Below are 13,607 nucleotides of genomic sequence, written 5' to 3' on the forward strand. Positions count from 1 at the left end.
CTCAAGAGATTCACCAGCAAGTTCAATTCTTTCACGTCTGACGATCTCCACCTGCTCACCCCGGCACGCCGTACACATAAAATCAGCATTATCTCGCAGTCTACCTCTGATACCACTACATCTCTTATGCATCCATTTATCACACACACCGCACAAGATGGAATTACTTCCCACGCCCTTGTGGCAAACTGCACATGGCCACTCTCCCTCGTCTTTGACAGTACCGCCACCAACCCTAGATATCATCACTTTTGTTTTATCTGCATTTACCCTTAAACCCTTTTGCCCCATACCATCTCTCCACCTCCTAAACCTTTCCTCCGCCTCCCTTTCATTCTCTGCAATCAACACCAAATCATCAGCATACAACAACTCCCACGGGAGTCCGTTTCTAAAGTCACGTGAAAGGGCTTCAAGTACCACGATAAACAACATGGGACTCAAGACTGACCCCTGATGCACACCAACATTCACGGAAAACTCATCACTCAAATCTCCATTCACTCTCACCTGGGTGTGAGCACCCACATACATGGCCATAACCACCCTAACCAGCCACTCCTCCAAGCCAAGCTTTCTCATTGCCCACTTCACCACCTCTCTAGGGACTCTGTCAAAGGCCTTTTCCAAATCAACAAAAACAAAATAAAGATCCCTTCTCCTACCAATATATTTTTCCTGAAGCTGTCGAACAATGAATATGGCATCAGTGGTCCCCCTACCTGGCATAAACCCAAACTGCATCTCATCAATATTCACTCTTTCTCTAATCATACCTTCTAAAACTCTCTCCATTACCTTCATTATCTGATCTAAAAGCTTTATACCTCTATAATTCCCTCTTTCCAGGGCATCACCCTTCCCTTTATACACATTTACAATTACACTCTTCAGCCAATCATCTGGGACAACACACTCATAAATAATCCTATTTATCAGGTCAGTGACTAAACTCACCCCTATATCGCCTGAGGCCTTCAACATTTCGGCAGTCAACCCAGACACACCTGCTGCCTTCCCCACCCTCATCCTGCCTATTGCCTCACTCACAGTAGCAGTATTCCATCATAAAAAGCTGACATCCTAATAACGATCCTCTGTATTAGCAGGCATCCCTAATGCAGTGCACTAAAGGAAAGTTCTGTGATACACATTCCTCCACCACTGCAAACCCTTGAATTTAGGACAGGTGCTAGCCATTCAGTAGGCAGACACTTGGCTCTATGATAACTATGTGTGAAAGGGGGGGGGGAGGGGGAGGAGAAGTTAGGAGTCAACAGTTCCTCTAACCCTCCTGCCCCCATAATTCCACCCTCGCACATACTGACAGAGAGGCGAATGTCAGACCACTAGTTTCATCAGGCTACCCTCTCCCCATCTCACCTCCCACCTTTCATTCACTCATATACGAGGTCTGTCCATAAACAAACAAAACTTTTTAAATAGCACATCAATTAGCTGGCATGGTATGATCAGGGCAGGAGTGCTGTGTAGTGGTGACTTAAACTTTAGTCTAACACTAGGTGCATCATGCCATGTCGATTAGTCGTAGAGGTACAGTCATACCTTCTGAGGTACGTAATTCCAAGTTGCGCATTTCTAAGAAATGCAATAAAAAATGGCAGACAGTATCGTATTTCACGCATCAGATATCGTAATTCACGCATTAACATCACCCAAAAAAAGAAAGAAAAAAAAAATACATATCATGTCCTTCACTGTATGTGACATCATCATTGGCCACATGATAAAACTCGTTTCTCATTTGTGGAGTACTAGAATTAGTTTCTTATTAGTTCGTTTCTCATTGGTGGAGCATTACAACTTGTTTGTTAGCTCATTTCTCATTTGTGGAGCATTACAACTTGTTTGTTAGCTCCTTTCTCATTGGTGAAGGGAGCATGCCAACTCAGATGTCAGCTTATTTCTCATAGGTGGAGCTTAGTCCCATTTCACCACAGTACCCCTCATTCTTGTACGACATTCCTTACACGTTGGCTGTGCTTTTTTCATGGCGCTATGGCTTCCCTAGGCCCCTCAACAAGCTCCACAGCAGGCCTTTCATGATCCAAGGGAGGAGTTAAAGCCAAGAATTATGCATTTACATTTGCATAAAAGCTAGAACTCGTCAAGGAAGTGAATGGAGGCGCTAAAAAGGGCGCAGTAGGACAGAAACATGGCATGAATGGGTCCAGCATCGTAAGCATTTATAGGCAATGTGAAGTTATTTTGCAGCATATGAAGTTAGAGAAGTCGGAAGGGTCAGCTGTTAAAAAAAAGATGCAAAAATATTGCTTTAGTAAAGACTGAACAACTGGTTTTGTGCTACATAGAAAGACAAGTAAAGAGAAGTTTACCAGTAAATTCCAGTGACATGATCAACATGCCACTAGAATTCTAAGAAGCAGTCATCAAGAGGATGGGGGATCGAAAAACCAGTGAGTTTCATTGCATCACAAGGATAGTTTCATTCATTTAAGATTCGTAGCAAGATCAAGAATATTGGTGTTCATGGAGAATCTGCAGGTGCTGATCATGTAGCTGCAGAGGACTATCCAGAGGGAAACAGCAATCATTCTGGCTGATCCTTCCCTATGCCTGATTTTTGCACACATTTTGCATCCACCCACCTCCAACTCAATACCTCAGCTACTTCCCCTGCTCTTCCCCTTAACCCCTTGATGCCGGGCTAACTTCAGGCTAAATATTTCCCGCACATCCTCTCAGCACTGGAATTTTCCACAAAATAGCTTTATGTCTAACATTCATATCTCAGAAACTATAGCAGTTTGGAAATTAAATTAAGGACCATATTACTCATCACTCTTCTGCTTGCGAATGAAATCATTCCCAGGTTTGTAGGTGCTCGCATTGATGAGTAAGGATATGAAAAATGCATCTTTTGCTGCAGGAAGCAGGATGTATTCATGTGTGTGTGCACGGCCGTGACTTTGGCTGCTCTCTTAACGTGATAACTTCTCCACTACTAGATAAACTAGACACAGTGGCATCTAAGGCACACCCCATGACACTATAACTGAGTCCTTTCCTAGGGTCCTTGAAAAGAGACTTGGCAGGGGTGGATGGGGCAAGGTGTCCACATGAGGCGGGAATGGAATCGGACGAGTTGTTTGAGAAAACCATCTTCTACACCTGGCAAATTCACAGAGACGACTGAGGTACGCTTGGGTGAGGTGGCAAGACTCAGTTCCTACTCTTTGGTGATGAGATCAAGTGGCGACCACTTCAAACTGCAGCATGAAAACAGGTGCAGTCCCAACCGACATCCGGCACTGGTGCTCTCCAATTTCTTGACAGATCTGACTGACCCCTGGCGGTAAGGGGTTAAATTTCCCACATTCCCTGATACCAGTCTAATCCCCTTGGGTGATTTAGTTCCTCAGGCTTGCTTTGAATTTCTTTCTTTGTTGTCATAATTGGCAAACTAGATAATGGGAAGAGAGATACCACAGGCCCCACCCACCCGCACAGTCCCAGGTCCAGGCCTGGGCTGTGGCAGTGGCTTTGGGGCACCCTCCCAGGACAGCTAAAGGGACACCCTCCAAGTGTACTTTGGCACCATAACTGACCTACCATTACACACCCATTGATAGGGCAGCCTCCTGGGGCACTGCTCCTAGGTTCGGGCCCCTCTCAATTGGGTGGAAGCAGCAGCCATGGAACCGCAGTGCCCTGTGCCCTCTAGCATAGTTTCAAGCCCCATCCCATCCCGGCCCCAAAATTAATGCTGGGTGAGCCCTCATCACGCCTCCCCTCAATAGGTCTGCCACTAGGTAGTGAGGGCAAAGTTTTCTGGATGCATGCCCATGCTGGCGTCAACCCCTGAGACGTAGCAAGGTATGTTGTGTAATATGTTGAGTGCATGTGGTGTAACGTTTGAGATAGTTAGAGGAAGTGTTTGTGAGAGTATGCTGGTCTACCCTTCATGCTAGTGTCGCATTGAAAAGGTCAGCAAAAGGGAATGGTCTGATATTCTGGTAGCTAGTGAAATGGGAGCTCCAGCTCTCCTTATCACTAGCATTCCCATTCCCCTTGGGAGTACCACCCTGATTGGTTGGTGCTGCATTGCACACGTGGAACAAACTTGTGATATATGATGCCCTCCCAGTAAATAAAGACAATCAGCACACTGTCACATATGAGTGATTGACATATTTTTTTTGGTTGCAGTGACAGTGTTCCAACCCACTGTGATGGCTGCCTTTTTATTTCAACATTGTAGTCGTACACCCACATTTGATCACGTGTTGTGACATTTTCAGAAAGTTTTCATCAGCATTCGAACATTCAAACATCACTTGACTGACTGTGACCCAGTTCTCTATTTGCACATCAGTTAGTAGCTGCAGCATAAATTTTGCTGGAACACCATGTATCTTCAGTTTTTCAGTTAATATCGTGTGGTACAAACTTTTACAGATGTCTGGTTCTTTGGAAACTTCACGGACAGTCAGGAGACGATTTACACCGATCACAACTTGAGGTTTCTCAACATAATTGTTGCTTGTTGATGTAGAAGGCTGTATCCAGATTTGGGATAGTTTTCAGTGGATGTTCCTCCTGATGTGAGCTGCTGGAACCACTCATGACATTGCGTATGGCTCAAACAATCCTCCTCGTAAGCCAGTTGCAATATCTGAAAAGTCTCTGTAAAACCTTTTCCCAATTTAAAACAGAATTTCACTCAAACACATTGCTCTTCATTGTCCACTTTGCAGGAAATTGCCAAGTGTACAAGGGCATGGGAAGTAATTCTATCTTGTGCATTGTTTGTGACAAGTGGGTGCATAAGAGATGTAGTGATATCAGAGGTAGACTGTGAGATAATGCTGATTTCATGTGTTTGATGTGCTGGGGAGTGCATTTGGAGATTGTCAGGCATGATAGAATTGATCTTGATGTGAGTCTGTTGAGTGTGTGGAAGAATTTCGTTACTTGGGAGACGTGTAATGTGCTGGAGGTAAGGCTGGAGCAAGCCCTGTGGCAGTATAGGAAGAGCATATTCACAGGCTCAAACGTACAGAATGACAGTGAATACGTGGATGTGTAGTTGTGCTTGAATGCGAGGCCTGGGTGGGGCTAGGTGTACAGTCGCCCTAAGAGGTGACGGCAGAGTATCCAGAGGTTTGCGGTCAGTGATAATGTAGATACTCTTCCTTAAATCTTTACAAGGAGAAACCTGTTATGTAAAATTGTTACAGAAAACAATAAGTACAGTAAATGCAAAAAAAACGTTATATTTCAAAATTTTAGGAATCAATTCATTAGTTATGATAATAGAAAATCCTAAATGGAAGTAATTGAAATTTCAGAAATATCGCTCAGAGACAGTCAGGAATAATTTGTGGTGTTCATATCTAATATGTTAACACAATAATTTTTTAGGAGCATAAGACTAAAAAGAAATGTGCTTTAATAATCAATTAAAATCAGTTATTATTATTTATAAAATAGTTCTTGTTACAGTACTAAGGGATAATTTAAAATAATTTATTTCCATTTTTGTTGTCTTCATGGACGATGACATAAAGCAGGAAAGCGGCTTAAGTTAGTTGGCTGTTTTAAATGATTTGATCAACATGCACGGAAGGAAACAAATTTTTACTCAGAGACATGCAGTTATTACACTGCATTTGGCCAGTTTTTCATTATTAAGAAAATTCTCTTGAAGTTTTAATATAAGCCAGTGGACTATCAGTGAATGAAAATTAAGGAAGACCTCGAAAATTTGCCGAGAGTCAGAGCTCCTTGGATAATGACAAACTTGTGTCCTAGCTTAATATCCTCAGTGTCTAAACAATTGGCAAGAGAAATAAAACGCAGATGTTCATAAACAAGTCACTGAGTTCAACACTTTCATTTTTAATTAAGCAGGACACAGAGGTTTAATTTAAAAAAAGAATACTAGAGATAGAGCAAAAAGTATGTGCTTTTGCCTTGCAAGAGTATAAGCTCATGCTTTCATCCTCTTCATTGCCTAGTGTATGCGAATAGGGTAAAACCTGTCATATTTTCTTACAGCTTATAATAATTTTGCATCAGGTAGGAATAAAATCGCTATAAGCGAGGGGAAGACAAGGAATAAAAAGCAAAATGGTATTGCTGCTACCTCAGGTAGGGTATCATTACTAAGATAAACTTCATTGTACTGCATCCGTATTGTTGCTGCATCACACCACAGCAATTGAAAATAAGGTGGTGTGTTGCAGTTAACTGGTTGTCAAAACTAGAGCATTCTGTATTTGAAATCCTGGGAAGCAAATACATTAGGAAAGGGGGTTACGCTGCACTCCATGCGCGGAGTAATACTTTACACATTTGTTCAGTTCAGGAGACATATATCTGAGTGTTAACTTCTAATATATCACTACTTCATGTTATTCATTTTACGTAATTCTTAGCGTGATATGATAAATATTTTATTTTATGTGACGTAATGGAGGCACGGAAGTTATACCATATATTCACCAAGTTTTCATTGAACGTATATCAGTACAGTGACCGAAGCACTCTGAAACTCTGCCATCACTTCTTGGGGCGACTGTACAATGGAAGAGTTAAGAGGAAGAATGGGACTGGAGTGTATTGGTGTTGTGATAAGGAGAGGTAGGTTAAGGTGGTTTGGACATGTGGAGAGGTTGGGGGATGACATTTGGGTGCAGAAAGTAAGAAATGTAAACGTTGGGGGTAGGGTTGCAAGAGGCAGACCGAAAAAGACCTGGGACGAGGTCATAGAGTGTGACCTCATAGATATGGGGCTGAAAAGGGAGGCTGCCAGAGATCAAGCAGCATGGAAAGCTGCTATTGGGTGACCACGCCTGACGCATCCAAGCATGGTGGAGCCGTTATAAACAAAACAAAATGAAACTAAACACGCATTCACTCAAGCGAATGTACCTTGACAACTAAGTGATGTTACGTGATGCAGCTAGTGTTAGACTAAAGTTCAAAGTCGCTGCCACACAGTGCTCCTATTGTCATCTCGTTATTCCGGCTAGTTAGTGTGCACTTTATGAAGTTGATTTACCGTATTTCGCGGCATATTAGATGCTGCAGTGTGAAAGACGCACCCTAATTCTGGAAGGGCAAGAAAGAAAAAAAAAGTGAGTTTTACGCCAGGTACCCCTTTTATGGATAAGGGCTAAGGCGTTGCCCCTGGGTAGAGGACTTTGGTTTGGAGCGTGTAGCATTTTATGACCGGATGCCCTTCCTGACGTCTACCAATGACCCTTGGGTGGATTCGATCCTCCGACCCTTCGGTCAGAGCGGAGCGCTTTAACCAGTTCTGAGAAAAAAAGTATGTCGACCAAGACTACAGAAGGGTTGCTTGGTATGAGTTTTCATCACTCAAATACACACTTACCTTTCAGAATCTCTATTCAGTACACTATATCTATCTTTGGTTTCTTTTTTTATGTAAAGAAGGGTACAAGACAACAAAACAAACAAACAACCCTTTCCTTACAAAATGTTACTGCATTCCATGACACTATCTTAACACTTTATGAAATCCATCTTTCAGAATCTCTCTTCAATACTGTATATGTGTTTGGTTCCTTTATTTTTATGTAAAAGAAGGGTACAAGACAAGAAAACAAATAAACAACCCCTTCTTTACAAAAGTTACTTCGTACCGTGACGCCATCTTAACACAATGTTTATGAAGTCCAAACTGTCTGATTCCTTTTGTACAATAATTTGAGATGTAATGTTCATCTCCATTAAAGTACAATAAATATGTATCAGTATATAGAGATAAGTATTTTTTTTCGTGAAATGAACTTAAAACAACAAAACTCAATAAAACCCGTTCTTTCATTTATTAGTAATGCTGCTGTCGGGTGTCTGCACTTTCCTCTCCTCCATCCTTCTTTCCCCCCATCTTCTTCTGTCTTTCTTTCCTTCAGTCTTTCCTCATTTTTCTGCCTATGGGTGACTTTACACTCTCTTCTGTCTTTCTTTCCTTCACTCTTTCCTCTTCCTTCTGCCTGTGGATGACTCTACACTGAGTGACAAGCCAAATGGTTTCCTGTTCACCAGGAAACCATATACTATGCTGGGTGGTAACCATATAACCAAATTTTGGCACCTGGTGGTTTAATGGGTAATTATTGTGCTCCAATCAGATTGAGCCAGTGAAGGTTTATATCCAAGGGATGGTTGGGGTTTATTGCTCACGTAATGCCACTCAGGGATGTTAGAGGTTGGTCACTCTCATCTTAAACGTCAGGACCATCTGCCTTACCTCAGGCTCCTACACTCCTCATGAGGTAACGTAGGATTGGATGATGGATGAAGAAAATACATAGGCCATTAAATGAGGGAATACACTTTACCTCCAAATCAAATGCCTGCATGTACTAAATATTACAATCACAGACAACACAAACAGATTTTCAAAAATCAGTTACAAGGAACGTTTACAGCATTTTATTTACCCCCTAAGTACCCCGTACTAGTCAGATTCGTGCCCCACACCTCCGGTGTTATGGTATTTTCCCACACTTGATCTCGATTCAGTGTGATGTGAGACTGTTGTAACTTCCCCCTGATGTCTCATTACCTACAGACAACACATTCACTTCCTAAACTGAAAAAGTATCCTTAAACAATCCAAATGAAATATGACACGAGTCTTTTCTGCTCAGCAAACTTGCTCCTGAACACAGCTACGTTGCCATCACTAATGATGCATTCACTAACGTGAAATAATGATAATAATAATAATGATGATAATAATAGTGATTATGATAAAAAAATAAATGTAGCACTTGTATATACACACTAAACAAAAAGCAGATTAAAATGTTTTACAACTAAAGTTTAGTATGGCGAGGCATACGGCTGTCTCTACCCTTTTCTCAATAACACTCCCTCGCTGACAGTGCCGCTTGCCTTGCAACATCAAAAATTAAAAAAGCATTCTTAATTGTTCACAGTTCACTAAAAACAGTCATTCACCTCAAAACATATCAAATTTAGTGAAAACATTTAAACATCCATTGTTATGCTTTTGTAACACTGCTGTCTCCCAGTTTCTGTATCATTGTATGGTAAGTGACAGCTCTAAGGATAGTGCAAGAGAAATGCAACCCCATCATCAAATATCAGAACATAATTCTGCACTGGCGGTGCCAAGGTGATGATCAGATAGAGAACTAGATAAATAAAATTATAGATAGATAGGTACCAAGACATTCATTTTACCACCCAACTCTCCTACACACAATACTGTACTTACTAAACGTTATATCAAAATCCTACGTCCCTACCTCCATTTTCTGCCAGTTTCAGCCAAAAGGTAAGGTAAGCAAGGAAGAACCTTCTTTCTTATCCTGTTTTATTCTAACAGTTTAGTCAAAGAGGCTGCCAAACACGAGCTAACCAGCCTATTGCAATTATTCTCGTATTATAACTAACACAAACGTTTTTATTGACTACAAGTGATTAGCGAAATTTTTCAAATTAGGGGCAATTGATTCAGCCCATAGGAAGCCCTTCAGTGCATGATGTTTCCTGAACTGAATAAAACCATCTGGCGAGCATGAATAAAGTACCCTACAAAATACATTACTGGGTTGAAGGGCTATGATAAAGCAGTTTATCACTGTGTCCCTACCTTTTTTTTTTTTTTTTTTTACGTGTCCGACTCTGGGCATAGGCTTCACAGCCTGCTCTCAAGGCCCAGCAGTCCTCCTACATACCATACACCTCTACATGTCACCACTTCGGCGCTGACACCCACCGTCCATATTGAATACATGCTAGGGCTGTCTCATACAGGACTGGTGTATTGGTATTAGCGGGGGTATTTTTACGATATGTCGGCGGGTCTACTGGTAGATCAGTAAAGCCTGATTTAATGCAATTCAGATCTGAACTTCTCCCACTCCTCCCTTATTAAGTACACCCACTCTACCCTCACACCCACACCCACACATACACACATTGGGTTGCATTCACCGTCACCGATTACGATGGCTTTGCTAGTGCAGCAGTGAGGCAGAGGGCGAACAGATTGATCACCCCGATCAGCAGTGAACTGATGCAGAGAGAGTGAATGGGATCGATGGCTCTTATCACTTTGTCAGCTGTGAATACAACAAAAATGGCAGCTGCTGCATTGAATGCCCATTTTGCACAGCTAATTTCAAATATTGTACAAAGGAAAAGGGGAATAAGAAGTGTGTGGTAACCATAGGGGCATTTGTCTTCTTAGTATAATAGGAAAAGTGTATAGTAGGGTACTTATTGACAAAGTTAGAGAAAGAACAGAGAAATTAGTTGGAGAAGAACAGGGAGGCTTTAGGAAGGGAAGAGGTTGTGTAGATCAGATATTCATTCTCAGATCCTTAGTGGAAAAGTTTCTAGAGAAGGGAAAGAAGTTGTATGCGGCATTCATGGATTTGGAGAAAGCATATGACAGGGTGGATAGACAAGGATTGTGGAAAGTGTTAAGAATATATGGAGTAGATGGAAAGTTGTTGAATGCTGTGAAGAGTATGTACGATGGTGCGAAGGCTGCAGTGCGTGTGGATGGTGAACTAAGTGAATTTTTCTCTTTGAAGGTTGGGTTGAAACAGGGATGTGTCATGTCTCCATGGTTGTTCAATCTGTACATAGATGGGGTAATAAAAGAGGTACAAGGTAGGGTAGTGGATGTTGGAGTGACCATGGTGAGAGAGGATGGTGTTTGGAAACTCCCTGTACTGTTGTTTGCAGATGATACTGTGTTGTTGAGTGAAGACGAAGGAGAGCTGCAAGGCTTGGTGGATGAGTTTGGGAGAGTGTGTAAGAAATGGAATCTAAAGGTGAATGTAGGGAAGAGTAAAGTGATGGTCTTTGAGAGAGGTGAAGTCAGTGAATGTACAACGAGGTTGGATGGTGAGGAATTGGAAAATGTGAGTACGTTTAAGTACTTGGGTAGTGTGATGAGTAAGGATGGAGGTTTGGAGGGTGAAGTGCTTGAAAGGGTACAGCAGGGAAGAAAGGTTGCTGGTTCCTTGAAAGCAGTGATAAGAAACAGGGAAGTGAGCATGGAAGTGAAAAAGTTACTACATGACAGTATTGTGATACCACCTCTAACGTACGGAAGTGAAGCTTGGACATTGTTGGAAGGACACAAGTCAAGAGTGAGAGCAGTGGAAATGAGTTATTTAAGAGGAGCCTGTGGAGTCACATGGAGAGACAGGCTGACAAATGAGGATATAAAGGAGCGTTGTGGTGTTGATGTGGATGTGATAGGAAGCGTTATGAGGAACACACTGAGGTGGTTTGGCCATGTGGAGAGGATGGAGGGTGAAAGACTGACGAAGAGAGTGTATGTGAGTGAGGTGGAGGGGGAAAGAGGGAGGGGGAGGCCGAGGATGAGATGGAGGGATGGGGTGGAGAGGTATATGAGAGAGGGGGGTGTGAGCTGGGAGCAGGGGAGTGAAATGGCGGGGGACAGGGCGACTTGGAGGCGATTTGTTTGTGGCCACCCCAAACGGGATTGAGGCGTCTGGCAATAGATAGATATATAGTTTTATCTGCTCAGTAAATTTTATCCCATTTTCATAACATAGTACTGTAAGTAGTTGATCCCTGATTCAACACTGCTAAAGTACACCTGTCACTGCTGAAAAACACAGTGTAGCTGTAATATCAGGCAGTACTATTTGTTACAATCGTTTTTCCTGTTTTTCTCGACCAGTAATATGAGACTGTTTCCTTTTACAATACTCTAGTCTTGAATGAAACAAATTACCCGTGAGAGAAGCCAGCCAAACATGGGGTGATTGAATTTCCATATGGGACAAACATCATTTATAATGACTCAGCAGTCTCGCAAGCCAACCTCTTTCCAGTATGATTGCCTTGCTAGTTAGTGAGTGGATGGCAAGTGAAGTGATCATGATTGCCTTTCAGAAGGTTAGCAGGCAGTTCACCTGTGATCACGTTAACTTCCAAGTGGGTGAACGCTAGGCACCAAACTGCTAAACTGCCAAAATGCCGTAATTCCAGGAAGTATTATTTAATGTTGCTACTGTTTTTCCATTTTTCACCAACAGTAATATACGACTGTTTCTTTCCATGATATTTTTGTATCAAATGAAACAAAATATCAGTAAGGGAAGCCAACCTAACAAGGGTTATTGAATTTCCGCATGGGACAGACGTTTGTTATAATGACTCGGCAGTCATGCTAGCCAACATTTCCAATATGATTCCCTTGCTAGTTAGTCAGTGGATGGCAGGTGAAGTGATCATGATTGCCTTTCTAAAGGTTAGCAGGGAGTTCACCAGTGATCATGTTAGCCTGCTAAAGTAGAGTGTATGCTAGATGCTAAATTGCTAAACTGCTATACCACTAAACCCTTAGACTGTCAGATGGCCAGTCATAAACAAGCCCTGAGTCTTCTGTTCTTGAACTTGGGTGTTTCTAATTGTAAATTCTGAGTACATAGACAAGTGAATGTAACTTTTTACAATAAATCAAAAGTCTTTATACACTAGAAAATACTTGTTACTGCCAAGCAGTGAGCTGATCATCTGTATAAGAGATGCTTCTAGTGGAGCCAAGCGAACCTGTCTTAGTCTGGCCTCCAGGACGCATGGGGATACTTGAAGTGTGTCTTTCACCCCACGAAATATGGTATTTTTGGACAGACTTCATACCTCTAACCCCATCTCTCCATCACATCTTTGGTCTCCCCTTCCCTGTCCCTGCCTCCATCTTTTTCATAACATTTTCCTTGTAATTCTTGTGTAATCCATTCTGTCCACATGGTTAAACCACATCAGGGACCTATAATGCTTCCAGCATATCCACATCAACATCACAGTGCTCTTTGATTTCCTCATTCATCTCTCTCCCTCTCTCCATGTAATTCAAGATGCTTCTCTCAGGTAACTTATTTCCACCCTTGTCACTCCTATGTTCTTCCAACAGAGTCCAAACTTCACTTTTATATATTAGAGTAGGAATCACACTACTCTCATGCAGTACCTTCTTTACTTCCATTTTCACTTCCCTCTTCCATATGTCTGCAGTCAGTGAACTTGCAGCTTTTCATCCCTGCTGTACCCTTTAATGCACTTCATCCTTTAAACTTTTGTCCGTGCTCATCACAGTGCAGATTCACAGTACTGTTTGTATAGAAAAATTTTCGATATACTGTACTGGAGCACAGGTCTTATATATAATGAGGACTAACTGTATGACTTTAATTTCGTAATATGGTAATGTAAATGTAAGTATAAGTGCAATTGATTTTGGACTTTGATATTGTGTAGTTTTGGCTAAGATCCTTTGCCTGAGAGACAATTTTTTGGATAGTTATCAACCTCATAGCCACTTATCAACCTCATGGTATTACAATTGTACTGATTTCAAGGATATCCAGCCACCAACTTCCTTGAAAAATAAGGTTTTGCCATTTACAAAAATACTTGTTCTCTCCAAATGATTGCCATACATTTGTTGACAGTTTAGTCAGTATGGTACCTGTTTTTATAGTGTGGATTTAACATTTGTGTATAAGTTTAATGCATGTAGTTTGTCATTTTAATATTGTTTTGATTATATTCTTGCTGTATAGCAGCTG

General features: G+C 41.7%; 1 protein-coding gene across 1 annotated transcript in view; it reads left to right on the plus strand.

Moving 5' to 3' along the window:
* LOC145402859 (uncharacterized protein F54F2.9) overlaps positions 1-13,607 on the plus strand; it is a 98,580-nt gene that overhangs the window by 46,826 nt on the left and 38,147 nt on the right. The gene's annotated exons all lie outside the window — the stretch shown is intronic.

The sequence above is a fragment of the Coenobita brevimanus genome, chromosome 59 (assembly GCF_032717465.1).
Source record: "Coenobita brevimanus isolate Jiangsu-jjx chromosome 59, ASM3271746v2, whole genome shotgun sequence".
NCBI lineage: Eukaryota > Metazoa > Arthropoda > Malacostraca > Decapoda > Coenobitidae > Coenobita > Coenobita brevimanus.